The 22,714-nt window shown below is 43.1% G+C and overlaps 1 protein-coding gene across 5 annotated transcripts in view; it reads right to left on the bottom strand.

Moving 5' to 3' along the window:
• LRFN2 (leucine rich repeat and fibronectin type III domain containing 2) overlaps positions 1–22,714 on the bottom strand; it is a 250,447-nt gene that overhangs the window by 103,654 nt on the left and 124,079 nt on the right. For 2 of the 5 annotated variants that reach the window (XM_083434462.1, XM_083434461.1), the window contains exon 2: positions 2,485–2,566. The exons of the other annotated variants lie outside the window; for them this stretch is intronic. The gene's annotated coding sequence lies outside the window, so the exon portion shown is untranslated. The remainder of the gene's footprint in view (positions 1–2,484; positions 2,567–22,714) is intronic. 5 annotated transcript variants of the gene reach the window in all.

Below are 22,714 nucleotides of genomic sequence, written 5' to 3'. Positions count from 1 at the left end.
TGACACTCTGGATAACTAATGTCAGTCCCTGTAAGCCAGGCATGGGGAACCTCTGGGCTCTTTAATGGTAAAGGGACCCTTTACACTTAGGTCCAGTTGCGGACGACTCTGGGGTTGCGGCGCTCATGTGGCCAGGATGACTAAGCATCTTCTGGCAAACCAGAGCAGTTCATGGAAATGCCGTTTACCTTCCCACCAGAGCGGTATCTATTTATCTACTTGCACTTTGACATGCTTTTGAACTACTAGGTTGGCAGGAGCAGGGTCCGAGCAACAGGAGCTCACCCCGTCACAGGGATTTGAACTGCCGGCCTTTTGATCGGCAAGTTCTAGGCTCTGTGCTTTAGACCACAGTGCTACCTGCGTCCCTTCTGGGCTCTTTAGGGGGGACTATTTAGCTCAGCACAGCTCCCATGAGGCCGTTTCCACAAAGCTAGGCTCACTTGCCTCATGAAATGTGACATCAGGTGAGGGCCAAGTAGAGACATGGCTGCCAGTGCACAGCTGGCATCCTTAAAGTGTGCTCTTGATTGGGCATCAGCAAGGGAGGTTTGCTGCCACTGCCAATCAGCAGACAGATGGTTAGAGCAAGTCACCTGGGATTGGCTGTGCTACAGGTACTTCCGTAGCTCAGCTGATCCTGGCAGAAAGCAGAGTTTGAAGTCAGTGACTGTTGGATGATAGGAACAGACCTCAAGATTGCCAGGATTAGCTGTGCTACTGAGTTGATTGACTGCATTTATATCCCTCCTTTATCTCCAAGAGGCTCAAAGTGGTGTACATGGATCACCTCAGTCCTCATTTAATCCCCACAACACCCCTGTGAAGTAAGTTAGTTTCAAAGGCTGTGACTAGCCCAAGGTCCTAGACTGACACTCTAACCACCACACCACACTGTCAAGGAGCTCAATAGTGCAGCCACTCTCTATGGAAAGTGTCAAGCCTCATATCAAGTCATGCTTGGCTTGGCTTGGTTTTTCCTTTGTGGTGCAGGTTACTACAAAGGAGAAATGGGTCTCCTGGTGCCCTGCTCACCTGTCAAAACAGCCCCCAAAAGGAGGAGAGTAAGAGGGAGCTGAATGAGTTAATTCTAGATGAGGCCATTCCTCCTCCTTCCACTGTTCTGGATTGGTCTACTCATCTTAAAGTGCTCCGACAAGATTCCGAAAATATTAACTACCCAACAAGCCTGGCTCAAGAACTGGCCTTAGCTGAGAAATCCTATAAGGCAAATATAACTGATATAACGACCCAGAGGCCACCTTCTTAGCTTGGAAAAAAAAAACTTTCAAAGTCAACTGGTTAGTTCCAAATGTACTCAAACAGAGGAGACAGTTATCTTCAGGACCAGTTCCACTTGATATGCACGAACCTCTCCAGCATGAAAACATTTCTAACGATAACAAATGGGCTACTTCTGACTCTAGTGGAAAATTTTACACCTCAAGAAAGAGGCACAGAGCCAAATGACACTGACCAAATGAACAACCTACCCGAACCAGCAAAAAGCCACAAAGACAAAAACCAGAAGCAAAGAAAAAGAAAAGCAAAAATATCAAAACACTAAGGAAATCGAAGATAACCCATCGCGCTCGCAAACGAAACAGCCCCTGAGTTTGAGGGGGGCCAGGATCCAGCCAGATCCACTACTGCTGTAGACAATACTGAGCAAGATGGACCAATGGTCTGACTCAGACAATTTGGGGGGGAGGCCCCCCCATAACCCGATAAATTAATGAATGTCAGAATCTAGTTAATATTTGATATACTGAAGGGAAATTGCAGTCTGCAGCAGTTCTCCTGGGTGTAGCCCATGCAAACCAGCCTGGCTGGGCTGGTTGAATGTAGGCCATTATGAAACAAAAGTCAGGCAAATACATGTCAAAGAAAGTGTTTGAGACTGGGCAAAATAGGGGTTGCTGAGGTGACAGGAAGGGGGCAGGATGTGCTGAGAGGAAAAATATGCCTGTCAGGTGGGATAGCAGGTGGATGGGAGGAGTTGCTTGGAGCAAGGGTTTGCTGGAAAGGCGGAGAAGAAAGGCCACAACCATATTGGCTGCTGGCTGAAGAGCTGGCAACCCGAAGACTGGAAAACATGGCCGGCTGCTCTAGATTCAAGCTGGCTGTGAAGCCATGAGAGAAGCAGGGAGAAACCCTCTAGAGATGGCAATGCTGTAAATTCTGCACTCCCTCCACCTACACTCAGGTTGTATATATGTGAATAAACTTTAAGTCTCTGCTGCTCCTTCATTTCCACAAAGAGACAAGGCCAAGACCCCTGGAATCTCATGCATTGCTTGGCTTGTAACAAATACTATGTTGCTTAATGTCAAATATGAAGATGATTCAATTTCTTTCCAAGAGAAATTATTGCTTGTCATAATATTAAAACTGCACTTTGTATGCAACAAAGACAAGACCTTCTTACACGTCGCCCTAAATAAACTTGATGGACTATGGAGAGATAAAGAGACAGATAGCTACCAAGTTAGCACAATGGACATGGTGCGTGGTTTTCACAGTGTTTACGTTCATAAATTTTTCCAAATCTAATTCTGAAGAAGGCCTGAAAAGAAGATAGTAAATATTAAAGCAGCTTGTTACTCTTCTCTAGGGGCCAAAATCATATAGCTTAAAAATGTTTTATTTATCAGACAATAATGCAAGATGTTATTTACTAGTATGCGGGATGTACAATTTATGCAACAAAGCATGAACATTTAAAAACCTGTTCACGGTTTCCCTCAGTGTAATAATTAAAAAGACAGATGGAATCAGATGTATGAGGCGAGAGAACATCTAAAGAAGAGCCACAAGGGCAGCTTAGTTTGCTTTGAATGAATCTTCTTTATACAGTGATGAGAGAGAAAGGGCATAGATCTAGGCCAAGAGGAGAGGAAGCTCCCCTGTGAGGAAAGGTTGAAGAATTTGGGATTTTTTAGATTAGAGAAAAGGGAAGTAAGAGGCAACATGACAGAAGTCTATAAAAGTCTGCATGGCATAGAGAAAGTGGACAGAGAAAAGTTTCTCTCATAACACCTAGAACTTGTGAAATTATTATTAATAATAATAATAATAATAATAATAATAATAATAATAATAATAATGTTGCCCATCTGACTGGGTTGCCCCAGCCGCTCTGGGTGGCTCCCAACAGAATATTAAAAACACAATAAAATATCAAACTTTTTTTTAAAAAAATCCATGAACTCTTGAAACTGAATGTTAGAAGATTCAGAACAGAAAGAAGGAAGTACTTATTCATGCAGCACATAGTTAAACTTTGAAACTTGCTCGCACAGGTGGCAGTGATGGCCACCGACATGGAAGGCTTAGATGAATTATTGGAGGAGAAGACTATCAATGGCTACTAGTCATGGTGGCTAAATGCAAACTCCATACCAGTTCCTGGAGGACAACAGGGGGAGAGGGATGTTGCCCTCTTCTTCTGCTTGTGGGTTTTCCATAGCTGGTCACTGAGGGATGCTGGACATGATGACTGTGTTCTATATCCACTGCTAAAGGCAATGTGCCTCTGACTGTGATTGCTGTGTCAAAATATGTCCAAAGTTTTTTTTAAAAAATACATATTTAAATGCCTATTTGTATTTAAATACGTATTTTTGAATATATTTTGGTTCAAAATGGTATGATAATAAACACACATATAATTGATTTTATTTCATTAAATTTGTAACTGCTTGATTATAAAACAAACAAACCTCAAAGTGGTTTACAAAGCAGTCTCTCTTCCCCCCACACCCACACCCCACAGACTAACATGGAAACTGGGTAATACAGATGTATGAACACATGCAAAACTTACATGGACCTGATATAGACAGATCCATTAATCTACCCTTACTTATCAACACAACAATTTCAATATGTCATGTGCCTTGACTCTTGGTCATGTGACCTGGCCCCCGGATATGTTTGAAATCTGTCATAATAAAGAGAACTTGTGGCAATGAATAAGAAAAGAAATGTAGACCTCTTCCCAACATTTACCGTTCTTCTGAACGGTTTTCAAACATCTGTGCCCAGTTGAAAGACTGAAATGCAGTTTTATATGACTGTCTAGATAAATACCCAAAGCTAAAAGCTGGCATGCTAAAGGAGATATGTCATGTATACTTAGGAGCTGTTATTTATTTATTTAAGGACACTACAGTGGTACCTCGGGTTACAAAAGCTTCATGTTACAAACACTTCAGGTTACAAACTCTGCTAACCTGGAAGTAGTACCTCGGGTTGAGAACTTTGCCCCAGGATGAGAACAGAAATTGCGTGGTGGCGGCACGGCGGCAGTGGGAGGCCCCATTAGCGAAAGCGCACCTCAGGTTAAGAATGGTTTCGGGTTAAGAACGGACCTCCAGAACGAATTAAGTTTGTAACCTGAGTTACCACCGTACAGCAAAATGACTATTAAGCTGTGACACGGAGAAATGAGTGCAGCATGACAGCAGTCTGGACTTTGGTATCTACCCAGGAGTACCACTAGGAAGCTCATGAGATTGAAATCAAATCTTCTTCCCACCCCCTCCATTACCTTTGACGAAAAAGACTGATTGATTGCTCATGATTGCCAGTTTTCTGGCATATCAGGAAATGAGAAGCGGACAGTTAAGAGTTGATTCATTTTAAAACAAATGATTTTATGAGCTATTTTGTCATGTTTGAAAGCATGTGCATGTTGCTCACATGAAGAGCCCAGAAGGGGTGTAACACAGTCACGAACGATGTGCTTTGCAAGTGAAAAGACCCATGTTCAGTCTGCAGCATTTTCAATGAATACGTTGATATCGGGTAGCAAAGCTGGAAAGACCTTTGCATGAGATCCTAGAAAATTGCTGCAAACTGGAGCAGACTTTTGTTGTTGTTGCTTAGTGGACTAATGGTCAATATAAAGGAGCTTCATATTCTCTGAAGCCATTGGGACAGGCATAGCCAATGTGATGCCTCCCAGTTCTTGTTGAACTCCAGATTCCAGCTGCTCCAGCAATCCAGAGTGGCTGGGGAAACCCAGCCAGATGGGTGGGGTACAAATAATAAATTATTATTATTATTATTATTATCATGGCCAATGGCCAGGGATGATGGGAGTTCAGATCCAGGAATGACTTGAGGACACCAGTTTAGGTATTCCTGCATCCCTTTCCCACCCTGATCTGGCCGCAGTGATCCATGTGATGGTCAACTCCAGGCTTGATTACTGTGATTCGCTCTACGCGGGGCTGCCCTTGAAGTTGTCCCAGAAACTCCAGCGGGTAAAGAATGCCACGGCGAGGCTCCTTACAGGGTCCTCGCCGTGGGACCACATTCATCCAGTGCTTTTCCAGCTGCACTGGCTCCCGGTGGAGTACAGGGTCAGTTTAAGGTGCTGGTTTTGACCTTTAAAGCCCTTTGCGGCCTAGGACCCTCATACCTCCTGGTATGTCCCACGGAGGACCTTAAGGTCCATAAATAACAACACTAGAGGTCCTGGGCCCTAAGGAAGTCAGATTAGCCTCAACCAGGGCCAGGGCCTTTTCAACACTGGCTCCAGCCTGGTGGAACGCTCTGTCTCATGAGACCAGGACCCTGCGGGATCTGATTTCTTTCCGCAGGGCCTGTAAGACAAAGTTGTTCCGCCTGGCCTTTGGCTTGAATCAGCCTGATCCCCTCCCCCTATTTCCTTTTTCTTCTGTGATGGAACCCCTATTTGGGGACTTCCCTGGCTTTTTTCTGGCCCACGTAGGACCAGTCTGGATAGTTAGCCTTGGTGAAGATTTGATGTTTTCTCCCCCCAGTTTTTGATCTGGGCTTCCACTGAAATGAGGCTGCATTTTAAGTTGTATTTTAATCCTGTTTTTAAGTTGTATTTTAATTGTTTTTATACCTGATGTTAGCCGCCCTGAGCCTGATCTTGGCTAGGGAGGGCAGGGTGTAAATAAAAATTATTATTATTATTATTATTATTATTAGTAGTAGTAGTAGTATTACACCAGGCATTTCATTTGAACATGTTTTTGTTACAAATAGTCAGTTTTTAAGATTTACAAGTTGTAGTTCTACAAGATTTATTCCCAACCTCCGCTGCTACACTCTCACCAATAGCATCACCTACCTGCAACAGTTAAAACAGCAGATGAAGTACAATATTAGTCATACTCAGAGTGGATCCATTGAAATGAATGGACTTACCCATCGAGTTCAGTGGCTCTACTAAGAATATGACTGTTAGGTATCAACAAACCTATTTTATAAACTACTTTAAAGGGAAATGTAAAAAAGAGAAAATAAATATTTTGAAGAAGGTAGGTTTCCATTTGATTTATTAATTTCATTGTACATGCATTGTTAAAAAACAATTAAGCAAATATGATCATACCCTTTCCTATCTGAAATGTTTTAGCACAGTAACCCTGGATTTACTACAGCTGTCCTCATTTCCTTTCATGCCAAGTTAATCAGATTCAACAGCCATTCCTATAAAATACGCCACATAAGGATGTATAGCTTTTGTTTCTTTATTTCCATGAATATGTCTGCTACTCTACCCCATGGCTATCTATAGAAAATTCAGAGTGCCTCGGATATTCACTGAGTTTCCAAAAAAATAAATAAAAACCCTTCTGCATATGTGTACAATTTCCTCCAGCCTGACTCTGACAAAAGCTGTTTTTCCCTTTTCTCAATTGCTTGCACAAAAGTTTTCTCAATGCATGCAGACACTGGCTCTAGAAAGTTCAGCACTTATGCATTATGTAGGTATCTCCAGGTAGTCAGTCTAGAGAAAACCCTTCATGGCAGAAATGAAAAAAAGTTGTGAAATCTGTTGTCAGCTCAACCTCTGCTGAAAAGAGTCTCTCACTCAAGCTTCTCACTTTCAGCCTTTGTAGTGAGATGACATGATACTGGGCACAACAATAAAGGATCTGCATACACCAGGTATGTAAGTGTGTCGTGCTTCTAGTCATTGAATTGCTGCTGCAATGTGAAAATAGGAATGTTACATTCCTGGGAACGTCACTCTGAAAGACACTGCTAAGATATCTTGGGAGGGACAGAAAAGCTAATATGCAATGAACATAGCTGTCAACTTTTGCCTTTTCTTGCGAGGAATATTATTCGGAATAAGGGAATTTCCCTTTAAAAAAGGGAAAAGTTGACAGCTATGGCAATGAAAGGTTTCTATTGTACAAGGTTTTTTTTGGGGTGGGGGTACATCACCTTGGAACCTAGTCAATGCCAAGAAGACAAAACGAAATAGAAAATGAATGTCATCTATAGGGCTGATTAGCAATGCAACTGCAGGAAGTAGTACCATTTTGGACAGTATTTTGGCCTGAACTAAGTGTTTACATTTGTTGATTTTTCCTGGATTTCTCATGATAGACAAATGAAATGACAGCTCAGTCATTTCTCCTCCTCGCTAGCTCCACTCCACCTGCGCTGGGCTAGCTATTAAGTGAAATGAAGTGGGTTGGGTTGGTCAGAAGGTTCCATAGAGGATGCCCTTTTCTACCTCAGACTGCTGACAAAATGTGCATAGGAGCAGCTACTATTTTTGATTCCTGACTGCGGTGCTGACAATGCCTGATGTTTAAGATTACGTACCCAAAGATATAATGATGTGTGCTTTTGCGACGTATACAGACACATAAGAGCATAAGAAGAGACTGCTGGATCAGACCAAAGGTGACCTGTCAGAAACCTGCAAACAGGGGCCAAGCACAAGAGCACTCTTCCATCTTTATCATTGTCATTTTTATGATAACATTCTTTTACATTCAATCTGATAACCTCAAACGTTCATAATTTTATAATGCTTCTGAAGATAAAGAAAGTATATTTTGTAAGACATAGGGAAATGTAAAGACTATTAAGACAATAACATTAATCTGAACCAAAGATACGCCAGAGGGAAAGAGTTTACTACCGGAATATAAGACCTAGAATACAGAGTGGGAAGGTATGGGGAAGTCGCAGACTCAAGTTAATGCTGAAGAATACAATGACACAATATTTGTTTTTAATTCCTTTATTTTTACCTCTTTTTATTTTTCTTATTGTCTTTGTATAATGTATGTATTGTTTTTCTTTTGTCTTTTTCTTTTTGATGTGTTTGTCGATCTGTATTTTTTGTTTATTGAATGTGGAAAATAAAATATCATATTTTTTTTTTTTAAAAAGAGCACTCTTCCATCTTGTGCCTTCCAGCAACTGTTATTTGGAAGTATTATTGTCTCCAGCTGTGTCAGCTGTGGACACACTCTTGCCATAATCCAATATAAAGCACACCAAAACCCATGGACTTCAGGTAGCATAAGCATGCTTAAATATGTGCCGAGATTTGATGCCTGTGTATGCTCTTTTCTCTCCTATTCTTCATTCCTCCCCAAATCCATTTCCAGTACACCAAGAAGTCTGTCCTTTACCAGACTTAAACTCACTTGCTTAGTACACAATCACATGTGGGGTTGTTATAACATGTATTCAGTCACTCTACTGAAGTCCAAAATGACTCCTTAAACAGAAAGACCTGGAAATATGGACTAGGTAGGAGAAATTTTCATAAGATGGTCATGCAACTGGTGGAAAAGCTGGAACCAAAATGTTCTAAAAAGAGCTTCTTCTTCTTGTTGTTCTTGTTTTGCTATGATGTATATTTAAAATTAATATATTGTAACCTCTAACATTTTCCCTTGGTGATCATGTAACTTGCATGAATGTTTGGTGCTGGATTTGGTGAGTGTGCCCTCTGCAAATAGGGGCTAGCAAATCCATAGATTTCAGTTTCTGTCAATTTCTCTCTTTTTTCTAATCTTTGGTTTAGTTCTGCACATTACCACAACACTTTGTGGGTTTTTAATTTATTCATTAGTGTGGATTTCCTAATATACACATTTAGATGCAATTCTGCCAAGTATACTGCATTTATTTATTTTTGTAAATTATACCCACTTTTATGTGCATTTTTATGCATTTCCTACTGCAGCATATGTATTTTTCCCACAGATGGTTTGACTGGAGAACTGCATTGCAGATTTTGAAGGATGGCTGTGTTTCGGTTCATGTATTGTTTTAGAAAGTGTGAATTGGGCATCTGCAACTGAGTAGCAGAGAAAAAGGATCTGTCTCATTTGGTGTGTGAGTGTCAAGAAAGCTTTTACGCCACACCATTCTGTATTCCATTTACTCCTTAATGTAATGGGTGAAAGTCATTTTAGAAATATTTTAGAGTCATAAAATCTCACCGCTACTATTTATGATAACCTCATTCCTTGGTGATTGAGTTAACCATCCACAGCTCATGGCTCTAGGAGTGATGGAGAAAAACATCTACTGCTAGCGCGTTTTGTATTGCTCCTGAAATTACAGAGGCTGTTATTTCTACAAATCAGAAAGCTGCAGTAAGGTGGTCAAACCAAATGTAGTCTGTGAAGGCTAGCATTTCATGCGGTATATCTCATAGTTTTATATCCCTTCTGTCCTGTGACGAAAGGAAAGGACTTCTAGCCCTGATGAGTACTAATAACAGAGTGAGCAATCACAAGAGACCTCGATTTTTGTCAGGACAAAATAATTGGAATTGTTCCGTACTTCACATGAAAGTTTATAAAATGATGATGAGTACATCCAGCTAATTAGAATAGTGATAAAATGCTGAGGCATACTGTGACTTGGGTGTATTATTATTGTTATTATTATTCCACCCTATACCTGGAGTTCTGAGGTGTATATCTGTCAAAAAAATCAAAACTATAAACGTAGGCCCAGGCTAGGGATATATGGGTCATTCTGTTTCCATTCTTGGTCAAGTCTGCATAAATTAGTTATGGACTGTGCTGAGGGAGACTGCACTGAGGAGGAATGTTGGGGGCCACTGCCCGCCCCCTGATCCTGAATCTTCCCAGGAGTAGGAGGACAGTATAGAGTTAGAACAGTGGTTTGCGGAGGGGCATAGTTCAGAAGGCAGAAGCTGGGAAATAGTGGATGGGAAACAGCTAGCAGAAGAAACACTAGAAGAGAGAGGGTTTAACAGATTCGCAATCTCTGGACAGCATTCAACCCCCTTCCCCAAAGACACGGAGAGCTCAGAGCGTGTTAGGACAGAAAGCACAGAGCGTACAAGCTCAGATTACAAAACGTAGGAGTGATGCAGATTAATAGGGACGGGGGGTGTGTGTGTAAGACTTAATTGGGAACACTGCCATTCTAGAGAGACGCTTTCTTTTGTATATGTATATTAGCAAAAGCGCAAAGAAAAATCTGGGAGAAATTAACACTAAAGTGCAGGTGAATTTTCATTAGGGCCTTTTAAAAAAATAATAAAGGAATTAGATATGATAATAAAGGAATTAGATATATTAGATACTGATATGTAAATGTGGAGGGCTGAATATAAGACTGGAAAAACAAGAAAACAAAACTGGTAGATTTGTCCATCCCAATTTATATGTGATTTAATAGGGAGCCTTAATATACATTTATTTTCAGATATCAATGTAAGAAGAGCTGTGCAACTAATCTGTTTCATATGCATGGGTATCTTAAATTAAGACCCACTTTTCATCACTTTCAACTATCTGCCAAAATAATGACAAAATATTATGCTGATGTACTGCTCTGCATCCCATGATCTGAACAATACATAAGGAGATGCCCTTTGGGAATTTCAACTGCTTGTCACAAAAACCAGCAACCACACTCTGCAGCTGGCAAACAGTGGTTAGGTATATCGATTAGATGGCAGACATCCCTTTTGCAGTTACTCCTAGAACTCTGCCAGTCTTGCTAATTCACTATGTGGATTGTGATGTTGTAGATAAATAGTACGAATTTGGGGTTCCATGAGATCAGGAAGCTCAAAAGCAAACTGGGGAGAAGCACTGCTCTCTCTGCATTGATATAAAAAGGTACCCCTGGCAGCTAAGTCCAGCAGCGAACGACTCTGGGGTTGCGGCGCTCATCTCACTTTACAGGCCAAGGGAGCTGGCGTTTGTTCGCAGAGTTTTTTCCCAGGTCATGTGGCCAGCATGACTAAGCTGCTTCTGGTGCAACGGACCACCGACACCAGAGCAGTGCACAGAAACACCACTTACCTTCCTGCTGGAGCGGTACCTATTAATCTACTTGCACCTTTTTTAGAGTGCTTTCGAACTGCTAGGATGGCAGGAGCTGGGACAGAGCAATGGGAGCTCACCCCGTCGTGGGGATTTGAACCGTCAACCTTTTGATTGGCAAGCCCTAGGCTCAGTGGTTTAGACCACAGCGCCACCCATGTCCCCTGCATTGATATACCCAGTCTGTAAAATGTGGTTCCGGTTCCCTCCATAACAGGGCTGCTCTCTGGATCAGCACGTCATTCCACATTCAGCGAGGGGGCTTAGATTCTCCAGCAATGCAGGTCACATTGATCACATACTTCAGAGTGCTGATGTCATTATTCTCGAAACGCTGCCTACCTGACTGCAATTCAAAACATAGACGCACAGGCTACCTACTCAAGGAGCCCATTTACATCTCAGCAACCGAAACAAAGTGGCACCTACAGCAGTGCCGATGAAAGCTCTCTTGATTTAATTACTTTAAACAACATAAAAAAGAGAAAGTGCTCGAGAAAGTGCTGTATTATACATGCATTCTCTGCATATCTCCCCGAGTTCGCTCCATCCAAGTACTGCCTGTGGCTGACCTACACAGAAATATTTTACTCCCGTCGAGTGTGCAGAGACAGAAAAATAAGTAGGAATCTGGATTTGCTTTTTTTTGCAACAATGAAAACTGTCAGCTAAAATCCAGCTGCAGATATTAAATTTGCGTTTTTTTGCCTTTACTAGAGTTGAACTAAAGGGCAAAGAGAGCCCAGCATGATCTCCCTCACCACAGCTGAGCTTGCAGAGGTGCCAGAAAGTGTGTGCACATGGGGAAGTATCATCCGGTGACTTATATACCCATGGAGCAAAATTGCTCTGGAAGTCACAGGGAGAAATAAATATGGAAAGTCACATTGCCATTTCCAGCTGCCACTTTTCCCTTCGCAGCAACACTCTAAATGTGATGCCGACATTGTTTGTAATAAGTTATGCTCGGAATGAGATATTTCTTTCCTCAAAACAACACAGGGTCAGCTGAGTAGCAGAATGATAAATATCTAGGCAGGTGGTTTTTTAAAAAAGTTATTTAGGGCAAAGTGCAGTGCTATTTTATTTGACACTCTGTTTGCTGGCTGGGTAAATGGTAAGGCTGAGTAATTTGTTGCTTCCTGTTGAAGGCACCAGATTACCTCCTCATTAAACAGCCTTCCTGGCCTTAAATAGTGGCATTATGTAGCAAATGGAATTGGGGCAGGGGAAGGAAAGGAAGCACAGAAGGAAGCTGCAGGCATCAGCAAGTACTGTAATAAATGAATCACAAAGGAAGATAAATATGCATGGTGGGGAGGGGTTAGGCAAAAGAACAGTGGTCTGTGAGCCACACGCATTCATACCATAGACCAGAATTACCATATTTTCCTGTGTATAAGACTAAAAAATAATGTAAAAAATTAGGGGGCGTCTTATACACGGATATATCTTCCCCCATTTTCTTAAATCTGAGTCCCCAAAAATATACATTGGGGTCGTCTTATAGATGGAAAAATACGGTACTGCTTTCTTTATACTGCACCAACAACGTTTTTGGCAGAGACACTCAAAACTTCAACCCTGCATGGATTTCCAATTCATTTTAGAATGTGTTGCAACATGTTGTTGGTTTTACCTATACAAGTTGGGAGATAACTATCTGCTGGCTATGAAATCGTCCTTTTCCTAAGGAGCTGCATCAGAAGCCCATATCCAAGAGAAATTCAGAGACAAAGCCTTTTCAGTAGTGGCACCCCAAGGGAGGAGTGTTTTTCCCAGGCACACTTTGACACTTTGTTGTCACTTTTGGCACCAGGAGGATGAGTTTATTCCCCAGGGCTTGCAAGTTTATTGTTCCTGTTTTTACTGCTAGTATGAATCTGTATAAACTTTTTATCATTGGAAGCTGCTATAGGCTGAGCCCATTTCTTAGCAACTCAAGCAGTAGCATCTCTCTGTCAGGTTCCTTGCTGCTCTTTACAGGTGTGTAGTTCAGAATTTTAATTAGCCAAACAAGCAAGGCAAGAGCTGGTTCACTAGCCTCCAACTCTCTGGCAGGCAAAAAAAAAAGGAGGAAAATTCACCACTGAACTCCCTAAGCCAGGCCTGGGCAATTTTATTTACTTAAAGCATTACTACCTCACTCACAGCTAAAAATAGGCATCCAAAGGAGCTTCCAGATTAAGCTGTATTTGTAAAAACAAACAAACAAAAAGCCATTTGAGCGAGGACAATACTGCCTGGATTATTGCATGGGTGAATCTAGACATTCATGGACCATGCAATGAAGAGGCTGATGATATCACAACACATAGACTTGGTTACATGATGATGTCATTCAAGGAAAGTGATGTCAGTTAAGATAGAGAACTATATTGTTGGCATCCATTTGTCTTGAGAGACAATGGAGTGTACCTCCAGGGGTGGTCAAATAGCTGCATTAGCAGCACCAAAGTGACCTCCCTGGGGTGGGCAGTACATATTGAGATCCTGGGCTGCCCAGACCACAAGACCCCTCCTCTTAGCCTCACTGCAGGATTGAGAGAAGGAGGCCTACAAGGTGCCATCCAACTGTCTTAGGGACTCCACTCTGGATTTGTGTAGTGTTTACTCCTTAGCCTTTTCTTCTCCTGGAGATACACTGCAAGGCAGCAAAGGCTTAGGATCAGAACTTTCCTTCTCCTAGATGGGCTACTTTCCCAGGTTGACAGGCCCCATCTGCCCCTCGCTTACCTCTACAGCACATGCAGAAGCTGCCTTCCTGACAGTTGGACCCACTATTGGTCCCATCCACTCAACCCGCCAGAATACAGATTCTTCTGTCTTCACATGCAGGGGAAGCCCCTAATACACTGTGAATTTGAGACCCACTGGCTACCCTCAACTGGTTTAGCCAGCCAGCCGAAGCAATTCCCAGGGGGTGGCTGCTGTCACATGCTAACAGCTTCTAGGAGCTACAGGTGAGAGCTGAGTGCAGGGCTGGGACCAAAGGTGGACAAACTACCCTAGAAGAAGTATGACGTGTCCCACACCAGAGGGACTACCCCACCTCTAACATTTCATACATCCCAGAGAGCACAGCTGGGCAATAGAACTGATCAGGCAAACTTGCTGCAAGCAATTCCTAACCACCACCAAAAGGGGGGCACTTTTCAATTCAACAGAAAATATTTTGGGGGCAGGGGAATGATGCCATTTAACTGCTGGTTTGTACTCTTGTCAAATTCAAGTCTATTTGACACAGGGCAAGGAGCTCCTTCAAATGACATCACAATTACCAGACTATTCCTTTCTAAGACTGGGTGGGGAACCTGTTGCGCAGCTAACACCACATTCCTTTATGCCGGGGGATGCATTTTCTGATGAGGGCCACAGTTCCTTATAGGCGGGAGGCAGACAAGGGGGGGGGGGGAAGATAGGCAGAGCAATGGATGTGATGTTTACCTTTCTACAGCTTTCAAGCTATGCCAAGGACAGGGGTTTCCAGACACTCACTTCCTCATCCAGGCAAGCAAGAGACAATATGATGGCACACTGCAGCCAAGCAAAGGACCAGTGAGGGGTGTGGCCTGTGGAATGGAGAATGGGGTATGGCCTAGTCATGAGGGCCTGATAGAGGCCGGAAGAGCCATATTTGGCCCCTTAGCCTGAGGTTCCCCATCTGTGCACAGTTTAAAACATAGCATATGGCAGCCGCATCATCAAACTGCAGGGAGAAGGTTTTTTGTTTGTTTGTTTTTTAAAAAAACGCTTCTCAAACCACATCAATGAAGCACGAAAAACATGTTTTCTTTTCTGCACCATAAGGAAGGCAGTAGCTAGACTGGCCCAAAGTGTGATATTCCAAGCTCTGCAGAATCTCTCACTTTACATCTCCTTCAACATAGAGAAATAATCTGAATATGCTCCTCATCCTTTCTTTTTTGATGGACACCATCTGGTGCTTTAAAACCATAAGACAGCCCTTTGATAGGAATTAAACAGACATTTTAAAAAGAGCATGGATTTTATTTTCATGTGGAGGATTTCAAAGGCAGCACTTTTGGGTAGCATCTTGCAAACTCTGGAGGAGATAGCATTGTCTGACTGACAAGGACGAGGAATGAGTAAAAACAATTACCCTGCTAGGTACCCGCCACAAAAAGCTTTCTCCACTCCCCATTAATAAATATGACAAGGGTGAATTTATTTAGACTCATAGCCTGACCTATCTCAATAACTCAGCAAACAACAAATTTGAAAACAAGTGACATAATATTCATTGAATTAAACAGAATAATCCTGCGTATGATTCCCAGGACTAAAAAGCTAGCATGGAAAAAGATGAATGGAGATAGATGGATAGATAAAATCTTTTTATTGCCTAGCACTATTGATGTGCATAGTGTTTGGCAGAATACTGGAGGTAGAAGCAATCACCATCTATTATTTGACCCAAGGGAGAAAACAGAGGAAGAGGCGAGAAAGCCAGGTATTTAGGGGAAAGATATGCAATAAAATCATGCAATCCTATACCCATCTTATACCCATTTACCTTAGCATCAACTCCATGAGATTTCTAAGTAGATGTATACTTACACATAACTGGACAGAGTTGCAGCAAGAGCATAAAAAGAGCCCTGCAAGATCAAGGCAAATGCCCATCTTGTCCAGCATCCTTTACAAAAAGAACCATAACTTCTCTTTGTCATCAATAACAAAAGGTTATGTAGCGTGGAGTGTGGGGGTGGGAGCAGGGCTGTCTTAAGCAGATGCGGTGCCGGGGTGCAAAGATTCACCCAGTGCCCCCCCCCCAGGTTGCCCAGTCCCAGGCGTGCAGGAGGGTGGAGCCAGGTGGCCGCCTCAGTGTCTTGCTGGCTCAGTTGCCCCCGAACTCGTGGCTCAGAGCCTCCCACAGCAGAAGAGCCTGCCGCGGTGCTCCAACCGATGGGCAGGCTCTTCCCCGGACTCAACTCTTGGGCCCTGGACTCTCAGTGTGACACCCCTGAGAGCCTGGCACCTGGGTGCCCCGCACCCCACTAGTGCCTATGGGTAAGACGGCCCTGGGTGGAAGAGGGAAACACAAGAATGAAGAAGCCAGTAAATGGAGGCAGCATGCAGGACAGCAGAGTGGCCTGCCTCAGGCAGCAGAATATCTTGTTCTGCCCTGCCCTTTATCCCCCCCGCCCCCATTTTCTGTGCGGAGGAAATGCCCTACCACATAAATTACAATAAACACCTGTCCTTTCACAGCACTCTGCTTTCTTCATATTTCCTTTTATTTACATTTCGTTATCTTTAATGCAATGCACCACTAAGAGAGATTCTTGTTCTCATTTAACCTCTGTTTCCAAGGAGGGTGGAAGATAATCTGATTCCGCACCCCCTGTAAAAATGGCTTTGCTTTCCCTGAACACACTCGTAGCTCCCAGGCTTACAAGGGCAATTCTTGTTCCTAATCGTTTTCCTCATTTGGACATTTGTGGTCCCCTAAAGGTATCCTGCCGATTTCTTGTGTTGTCACCAGATGACAAAACAGAAGGTGCCTGTTTGCTAGCAAAAGCCCCTTTCAGCATTCTTGGAGGAAACAGCAGGAACCTGAGTGTGTTTAAAAAAATGTATACAAAGAATGCACAATCATCATGGCCTGTAGATAAGCACTGGATTCAAGGGAGGGATAGAATAATTGTTTCTAGAGGGAGAGATTTTGCTCATTTTTCTGCCGCAAGATTAAAATGGTCTCGGGGCATAGTCTGAAGACACACGAAGCAGCAACTGTGCTGAAATTAAGCAGGACTATTGTTGGTCAATAACTTCCTGTATTCTGCCTTGAGTTCTACCATTAGGAAAAAGAGATGTGATATAAATGGAATAAACTGACTGCAGCAGAACAGGGCTTTATCTCCTGATCCAGAGCGGGGCTTGCTTTCATTAGAAAAGGCAGTCTGTGTAAGGAATCCTGATGTGGACAATTTGAAAATGGATGGGTGATTGATGGAATCTATCAGGCCCAGTCCTATCATTAGGCAGCGTGAAAAACCACCTCAAGTGTCAAAAGCTGGGGGCAGCCTCTTTAGCAGTTTCTTCTAAGCCTTCTGGCTATATCTTTCCATTGTAGGGCAGTGCTGTGTGTATCCTGCTCCCTGTCTTGCACCCCCACAACTACTAGCCTGTTTTTATCCTCAGATGTCTTGTTGCCAGTACTGAATGAGGTTAGCTTCAGCTGCAGCCCAATAGGGCTGCCTAGGGAGATGCCTCAGGCAGCAAAGTGTATTGGGCTAGCCCCTAAGATCCATGGTTCCATTGTTCCTCTGTTCTTCGATTTCTGATATGCTTTTCGGTGTCTCTCTCTCTCACACACCTTTGCTAGGTTTCCAAAAGAAGGCATTGGTAACAGTTGTGGATAAGACTTAGCTCTGGGTCAATGGATGACACAGGAAACTGGCTCTCAAACAAATACACATTTTTCATTAATGGATCTTCACAGATGGGGAACCTCAGTCACAGGGACTGAATGTGGTCATCCAAACCACTCTCTCTGGACCTTAGAACTCTCCCTAGGTCAAATATCATCTATCCCAGCCAAACCCTGTCCCCCCCCCCACAAAGTGTTTTTGCCTGGCCAGAATGTCTCCTTGAATTCTGATGCCTCTTGCCTGTCTGGATGGTGGATACACGGTGTGTGTGTGTGTGCGCGCGCGCGCGCGCAGAAAGTAACCTACTGTACACAGGTAATACTTTACCCATTTTTTACTTTACCCCTTCCCACAGGCATGTGGCCCTCAGAAGGAATCTCAAAAACCTCAAACTGAGAAAGGATCCTGCTTGGCAGGGGGTTGGACTCGATGGCCCTTGTGGTCTCTTCCAACTCTATGATTCTATGATTCTATAAGGATCCCCATCCCTGTTCTTATGTCTTGCATACACAGTCAGGATCCCGTGTTCATTGTTTTAAGGTAGTCATTATCCCAAGAGATCAACACTTGCCTACACAAATAAATAACTCGACAGAATTAGCAGAATCTCATTTATTTACTGTCAAGTCCTTTATTGCTTCCCCCATTATCACCACCAAGGTTTTGTAGTAACACATACCTATTGATCAATCCATAAGAACATTTAGCAGAAGGAGCAGTATAAACACCGCCACCAATTATGTGTCAAATCAATTTTAACTAATGCAAATAAATAAGAAAATAGCTTTCTAATCACTTTGGTTGGCCAACAAAACCACTCAATTAACACACTCCAAATAAAACTTCTCGCTAATCAGATATGCTTTATAATGTGGCGTGAAGGTCAGCAAGTCCAGAGATGTGGTAATTCGAAGTGCTGTCAGAAATGCACAGAGAATAAACATGCATTATGCATTCAATCAACATTATGCCTTTCCGAGCAGAAAACTCATGTTTGACACTAGCAAAGAGTGTGCTGGTCTATGAGTGTCACAAAGCTCCTTCTTCACAGTCCTTCCCACCCATTCCTTTTCCTTTGACCTTCTCACTTTTGCAGTTTGCTTGAGCTCTGATCACTCTGCTTGCCTTTCCTGGTGCCAGTGGTTATTCTGCTTTGCAGGCAAGGTCTCCAGCTGCCCTTGGCTAACCGACTGCTTATTTCCAAAAAACTGAAGTCCTACCGCCTGCTTACCTCAAATACCTTTTTAATCAGCCTTCTTTGTCCCACAAAAGGACAGGAGGTGAAGGAGAAAAAGCACCCTGCAGTCTTACAGCTGTGAAGTAGGCAATGGCAGTGAGCATTTGCTTCTGAGAGGGGATCTGGAGGTTCCATGGGTCGTTTCACACATTACATTTTTAGATGCATACCTGAGATGCTCTGAAGGTGCATCTAGCAATTAGGTAAAAAGGTAAAGATAAAGGACCCCTGGGTGGTTAAGTCCAGTCAAAGGTGACTATGGGGTTGCAGCGCTCATCACACTTCAGGCCGAGGGAGCAGGCGTTTGCCCACAGACAGCTTTCCGGGTCATGCCCAGCATGACTAAACCGCTTCTGGCACAACAGAACACCGTGATGGAAACCAGAGTGCACAGAAACACTATTTACCTTCCCGCCGCAGTGGTGCCTATTTATCTACTTGCACTGGCATGCTTTCGAACTGCTAGGTTGGCACGAGCTGGGACAAGCAATGGGAGCTCACCCTGTCATGGGGATTCAAACTACTGATTTTCTGATAAGCAAGCAATGGGAGCTCACCCGGTCATGGGGATTCAAACTGCTGACCTTCTGATCAGCAAGCCCAAGAGGCTCAGTGGTTCAGACCACAGCGCCACCCGCGCCCCTGTACTGGGCCCATTTGGTTCAACTTTCACTCATCTGACGCAAATGCAATGAATAACAGAGGGTCAAATGGGTTTATTCTTCTTATTCCATGAGTCACTCATTCAGGGGAGGGCTTCCATTTCTCCAATGGCAGCAGCTGATTTGGTGGCCGGATCCTCTTATACAGCACAGGTGGGTAACCTCCCAGACACATCAGGACCCTGGCCTTCTGTACTCTACCTTGACCATGCTTCTCCCGCTAGTAATCCTTCCACCCCAAGGTCACACTCTGATAGAACCTGCTTAGTACCTTATTGAGTTCTCTCCTACTGGCATGTGCCCTGAAACTCTTGCTAGTCTGAATAAATGGAGAATATAAAGGAGCATGCCACAATGTGTAGAACTAGCCTACTATAAAAGGTGCAACCCACCTTTGTTGCTCCACCCACTTTTGCCTCTGGCCCCACCCACCACAGTCATGTGGTCCCTGGAATGTTGCCCAGAAAGGAAGGGAGGTCTTAAGACTGAAAAAAAGTTTCCCCTTCCCTGTTTTCTAGATTTCCTGTTTTATTCTATTTCATTTTCCAAGAATGTCCAGATGTTGTGCCGTTCCAATGCATTCCATGCTAAAATAGCAGGAGCTGTCTTGTGTGTGTGTGTGTGTGTGTGTGTGGTGACAACTGGCATCTGGTACATAGTCGGAAAATAAAATGGCAGCCGCCAACAAGCAGCTGCTGTAACTCACTGCTGCTGGAGGTGACAAAATAAGGGGGGGGGGGGGTAGAAATCGGAAATAAAACAAGACAAAACAAAAACAAAAACCAGCCCAGAATCAGTGTAATGAAATGAACAGAATGGAAATGAACGAAGAACACAACAGACATAACCAAGTGTAGGGAGAACCACAGAAGAGACTTATGAGGCGTTCCCCGCCCCCCTTACACACCCCTATCAGACATGAGAAATGTTAATGTGAAGAAAAATTGTTTGCAAATATGTGCTTCACACAGGTACACTCATCAGAAAGCTGTGATTGGCCATAACTCCCTATTGAGTGTGTGAGAAATGGCTCATCATTTAAAACTGAGATGTAATCCAGCGGTGATTAAATCGTGTGTGTGTGTGCGTGCGCGTACATGTAGGAAGGGGGAGAAGCAAGGATCAAAGGACCATTTGGGGATATATTTAAAAGGTGTCAGCACATTTCTGCTAGGCATTACTTAGAAGTAAGCCCCAGTGCACAAGGAATGCAATCCAATGAAACTTAAAAATTGATTAAAACTATCTATCTATCTATCTATCTATCTATCATCTATCTATCTATCTATCTATCTATCTATCTATCTATCTATCTATCTATATCTATCTATCATCTATCTATCTATCTATCTATCTATCTATCTATCATCTATCTATCTATCTATCTATCATTTATCTATCTATCATCATCATCTATTTATCTATCAAAAACAGGGCTTATTTCCATAAAAATGTAAGACGAGACTGCTGGATCAGGCCAAAGGTCCAACTAGTTCAACATCCTGTTCTCACAGTAGCCAGCCAGTCAGAAATCTGCAAGCAGCATTCAATCACAACAGCAATCTTGCCTCCTGAAGTTTCCAGCAACTGGTATTCAGAAGCACCACTGCCTCCAATTGTGGAGACAAAGCATAGCCATCACAACTAGTAGCCACCGGTAGCCTTATCCTCCATGAATTTGTCTAGCCCTCTTTTAAATCCATCCAAGTTAGTAGCAATTACTGCCTCCTGTGGGACTGAGTTCCATAGTTTAAGTATGTGCCGCACGAAGATGTACTCTCTTTTATCTGCCATGAATGTTCCAACGTTGAGCTTCTGGTGCTTTTTTCCAGGGGCTACTCAAATGTATGCAGTACCGGCACCTCTTCTTGTTGTTAAAAAGCGTGGCACTTACTGTAACAACTTCATGGTAAGTACTGGTTACTTCCTTCAGTTCCTCCTAAATGGTGCCCTGAAGTTAAACACTGTCAATTCAATGGAAGAGTGTTAAGCACATGCTTAAATCAAATGGACCTAAAAGTGCTTAACTTTGGCTGGAAAACACACACACACACACACACACACACACTCCTCTGCTCAAAGATGGGGCCTGATAAATACCAAAGAATACAAGGTGCCTTAATGGACATTTGGATCAGGCTCTTACAGAGATATTCATTTCATTCCAAAAGCTTATTATTGGTTTGGCAAGTGAGCTTCATGAGCCATTGCAGGAGTGCATCTTCCTTAATAATTACCAAACGAGGAGGGTTTTTTTCCTTCTTTCTCTCACTTCCCCAACCCCCTGCACAACAGGCACTTGCTGCAGATGGTCTGGATTAATGTGTCACCACTGATATCCATGTCTCACTTCCAAACCTAAATCAAAGCATTAAAAAAAAAAAAAAGATTTTGGAGGATCACCTGTTGCTATGGCAACACATGCTATTTTGGTGCTGCAGAGAAATCAATACTCACTCACCCCCCCACACATGCACACACACACTGTGTCTTTTTATCAGACAGAATTTCAATAATCATGGTAGAATATGATGGTCAAATGAATTTCCCGGTGAAACACTGCAGATGATCTACACACCTCTGCATATCAGATCCCCCCCCCACACACCCAACTGCAAAAAAATCAGTTCTTTAGACTAAGCATATTGTTCTGCAGCGGTTGATTTATATAGGATGAAGGCAACAGGTAAAGCATTTACCCGTGCCAGCATTTTTTCTTATGCCTAGACATGTTGAAATGCTCTTAGCATGTGCACTGTCCCATTTGTGCAAAAGAGAAATGGAGAACTACCAGAACAAAATGGAAAACCTCCAGGCAGCCCTTCCTACCTGGTCCTTGGAACTCTCCCCAGCAACACACCCTCCTTTGCCACACCTCCTCTCCCCAGGACACCCCCCCCCCCTTCCCAGCCATGCTTTGCATCCTGCTTGACTGTTTTTTCCTGGTTGGAATAATTCCTTGAACTCTCATCATGCTTCTTGTTCGATTAAGGACGGAGAAGGCTGTGCAAATATGGGTAGAAATTTGCATAGAGTACAAAGGTGACATTTCTTTGTCCATTTTTGCCTCTGGTCCTGCCTGTCACCAGCATGTGGCAAGCAACCATTGATTTATCATTATACACAGTGATGAACGTACTTCCCCCAAAGCAACATGGTATAGCATTTTGTTAAGATCAGCTGCCATGTCCTAGAATAGTGAGCTGATGGGTTGGGCAGGGCTTACCCCACTGGACTTTGGCTGAGAAGACATGATCAGCTATGAAGTTCAACTTGGGCTAGTCACTGTCTGAGCCTAGCCTACCT

The sequence above is a fragment of the Podarcis tiliguerta genome (genome assembly GCF_965153285.1).
Source record: "Podarcis tiliguerta genome assembly, chromosome: 3".
NCBI classification, from domain to species: domain Eukaryota; kingdom Metazoa; phylum Chordata; class Lepidosauria; order Squamata; family Lacertidae; genus Podarcis; species Podarcis tiliguerta.
The sequence above is the reverse complement of the archived record's forward strand: the minus strand, read 5'-3'. Positions and strand labels throughout refer to the sequence as shown.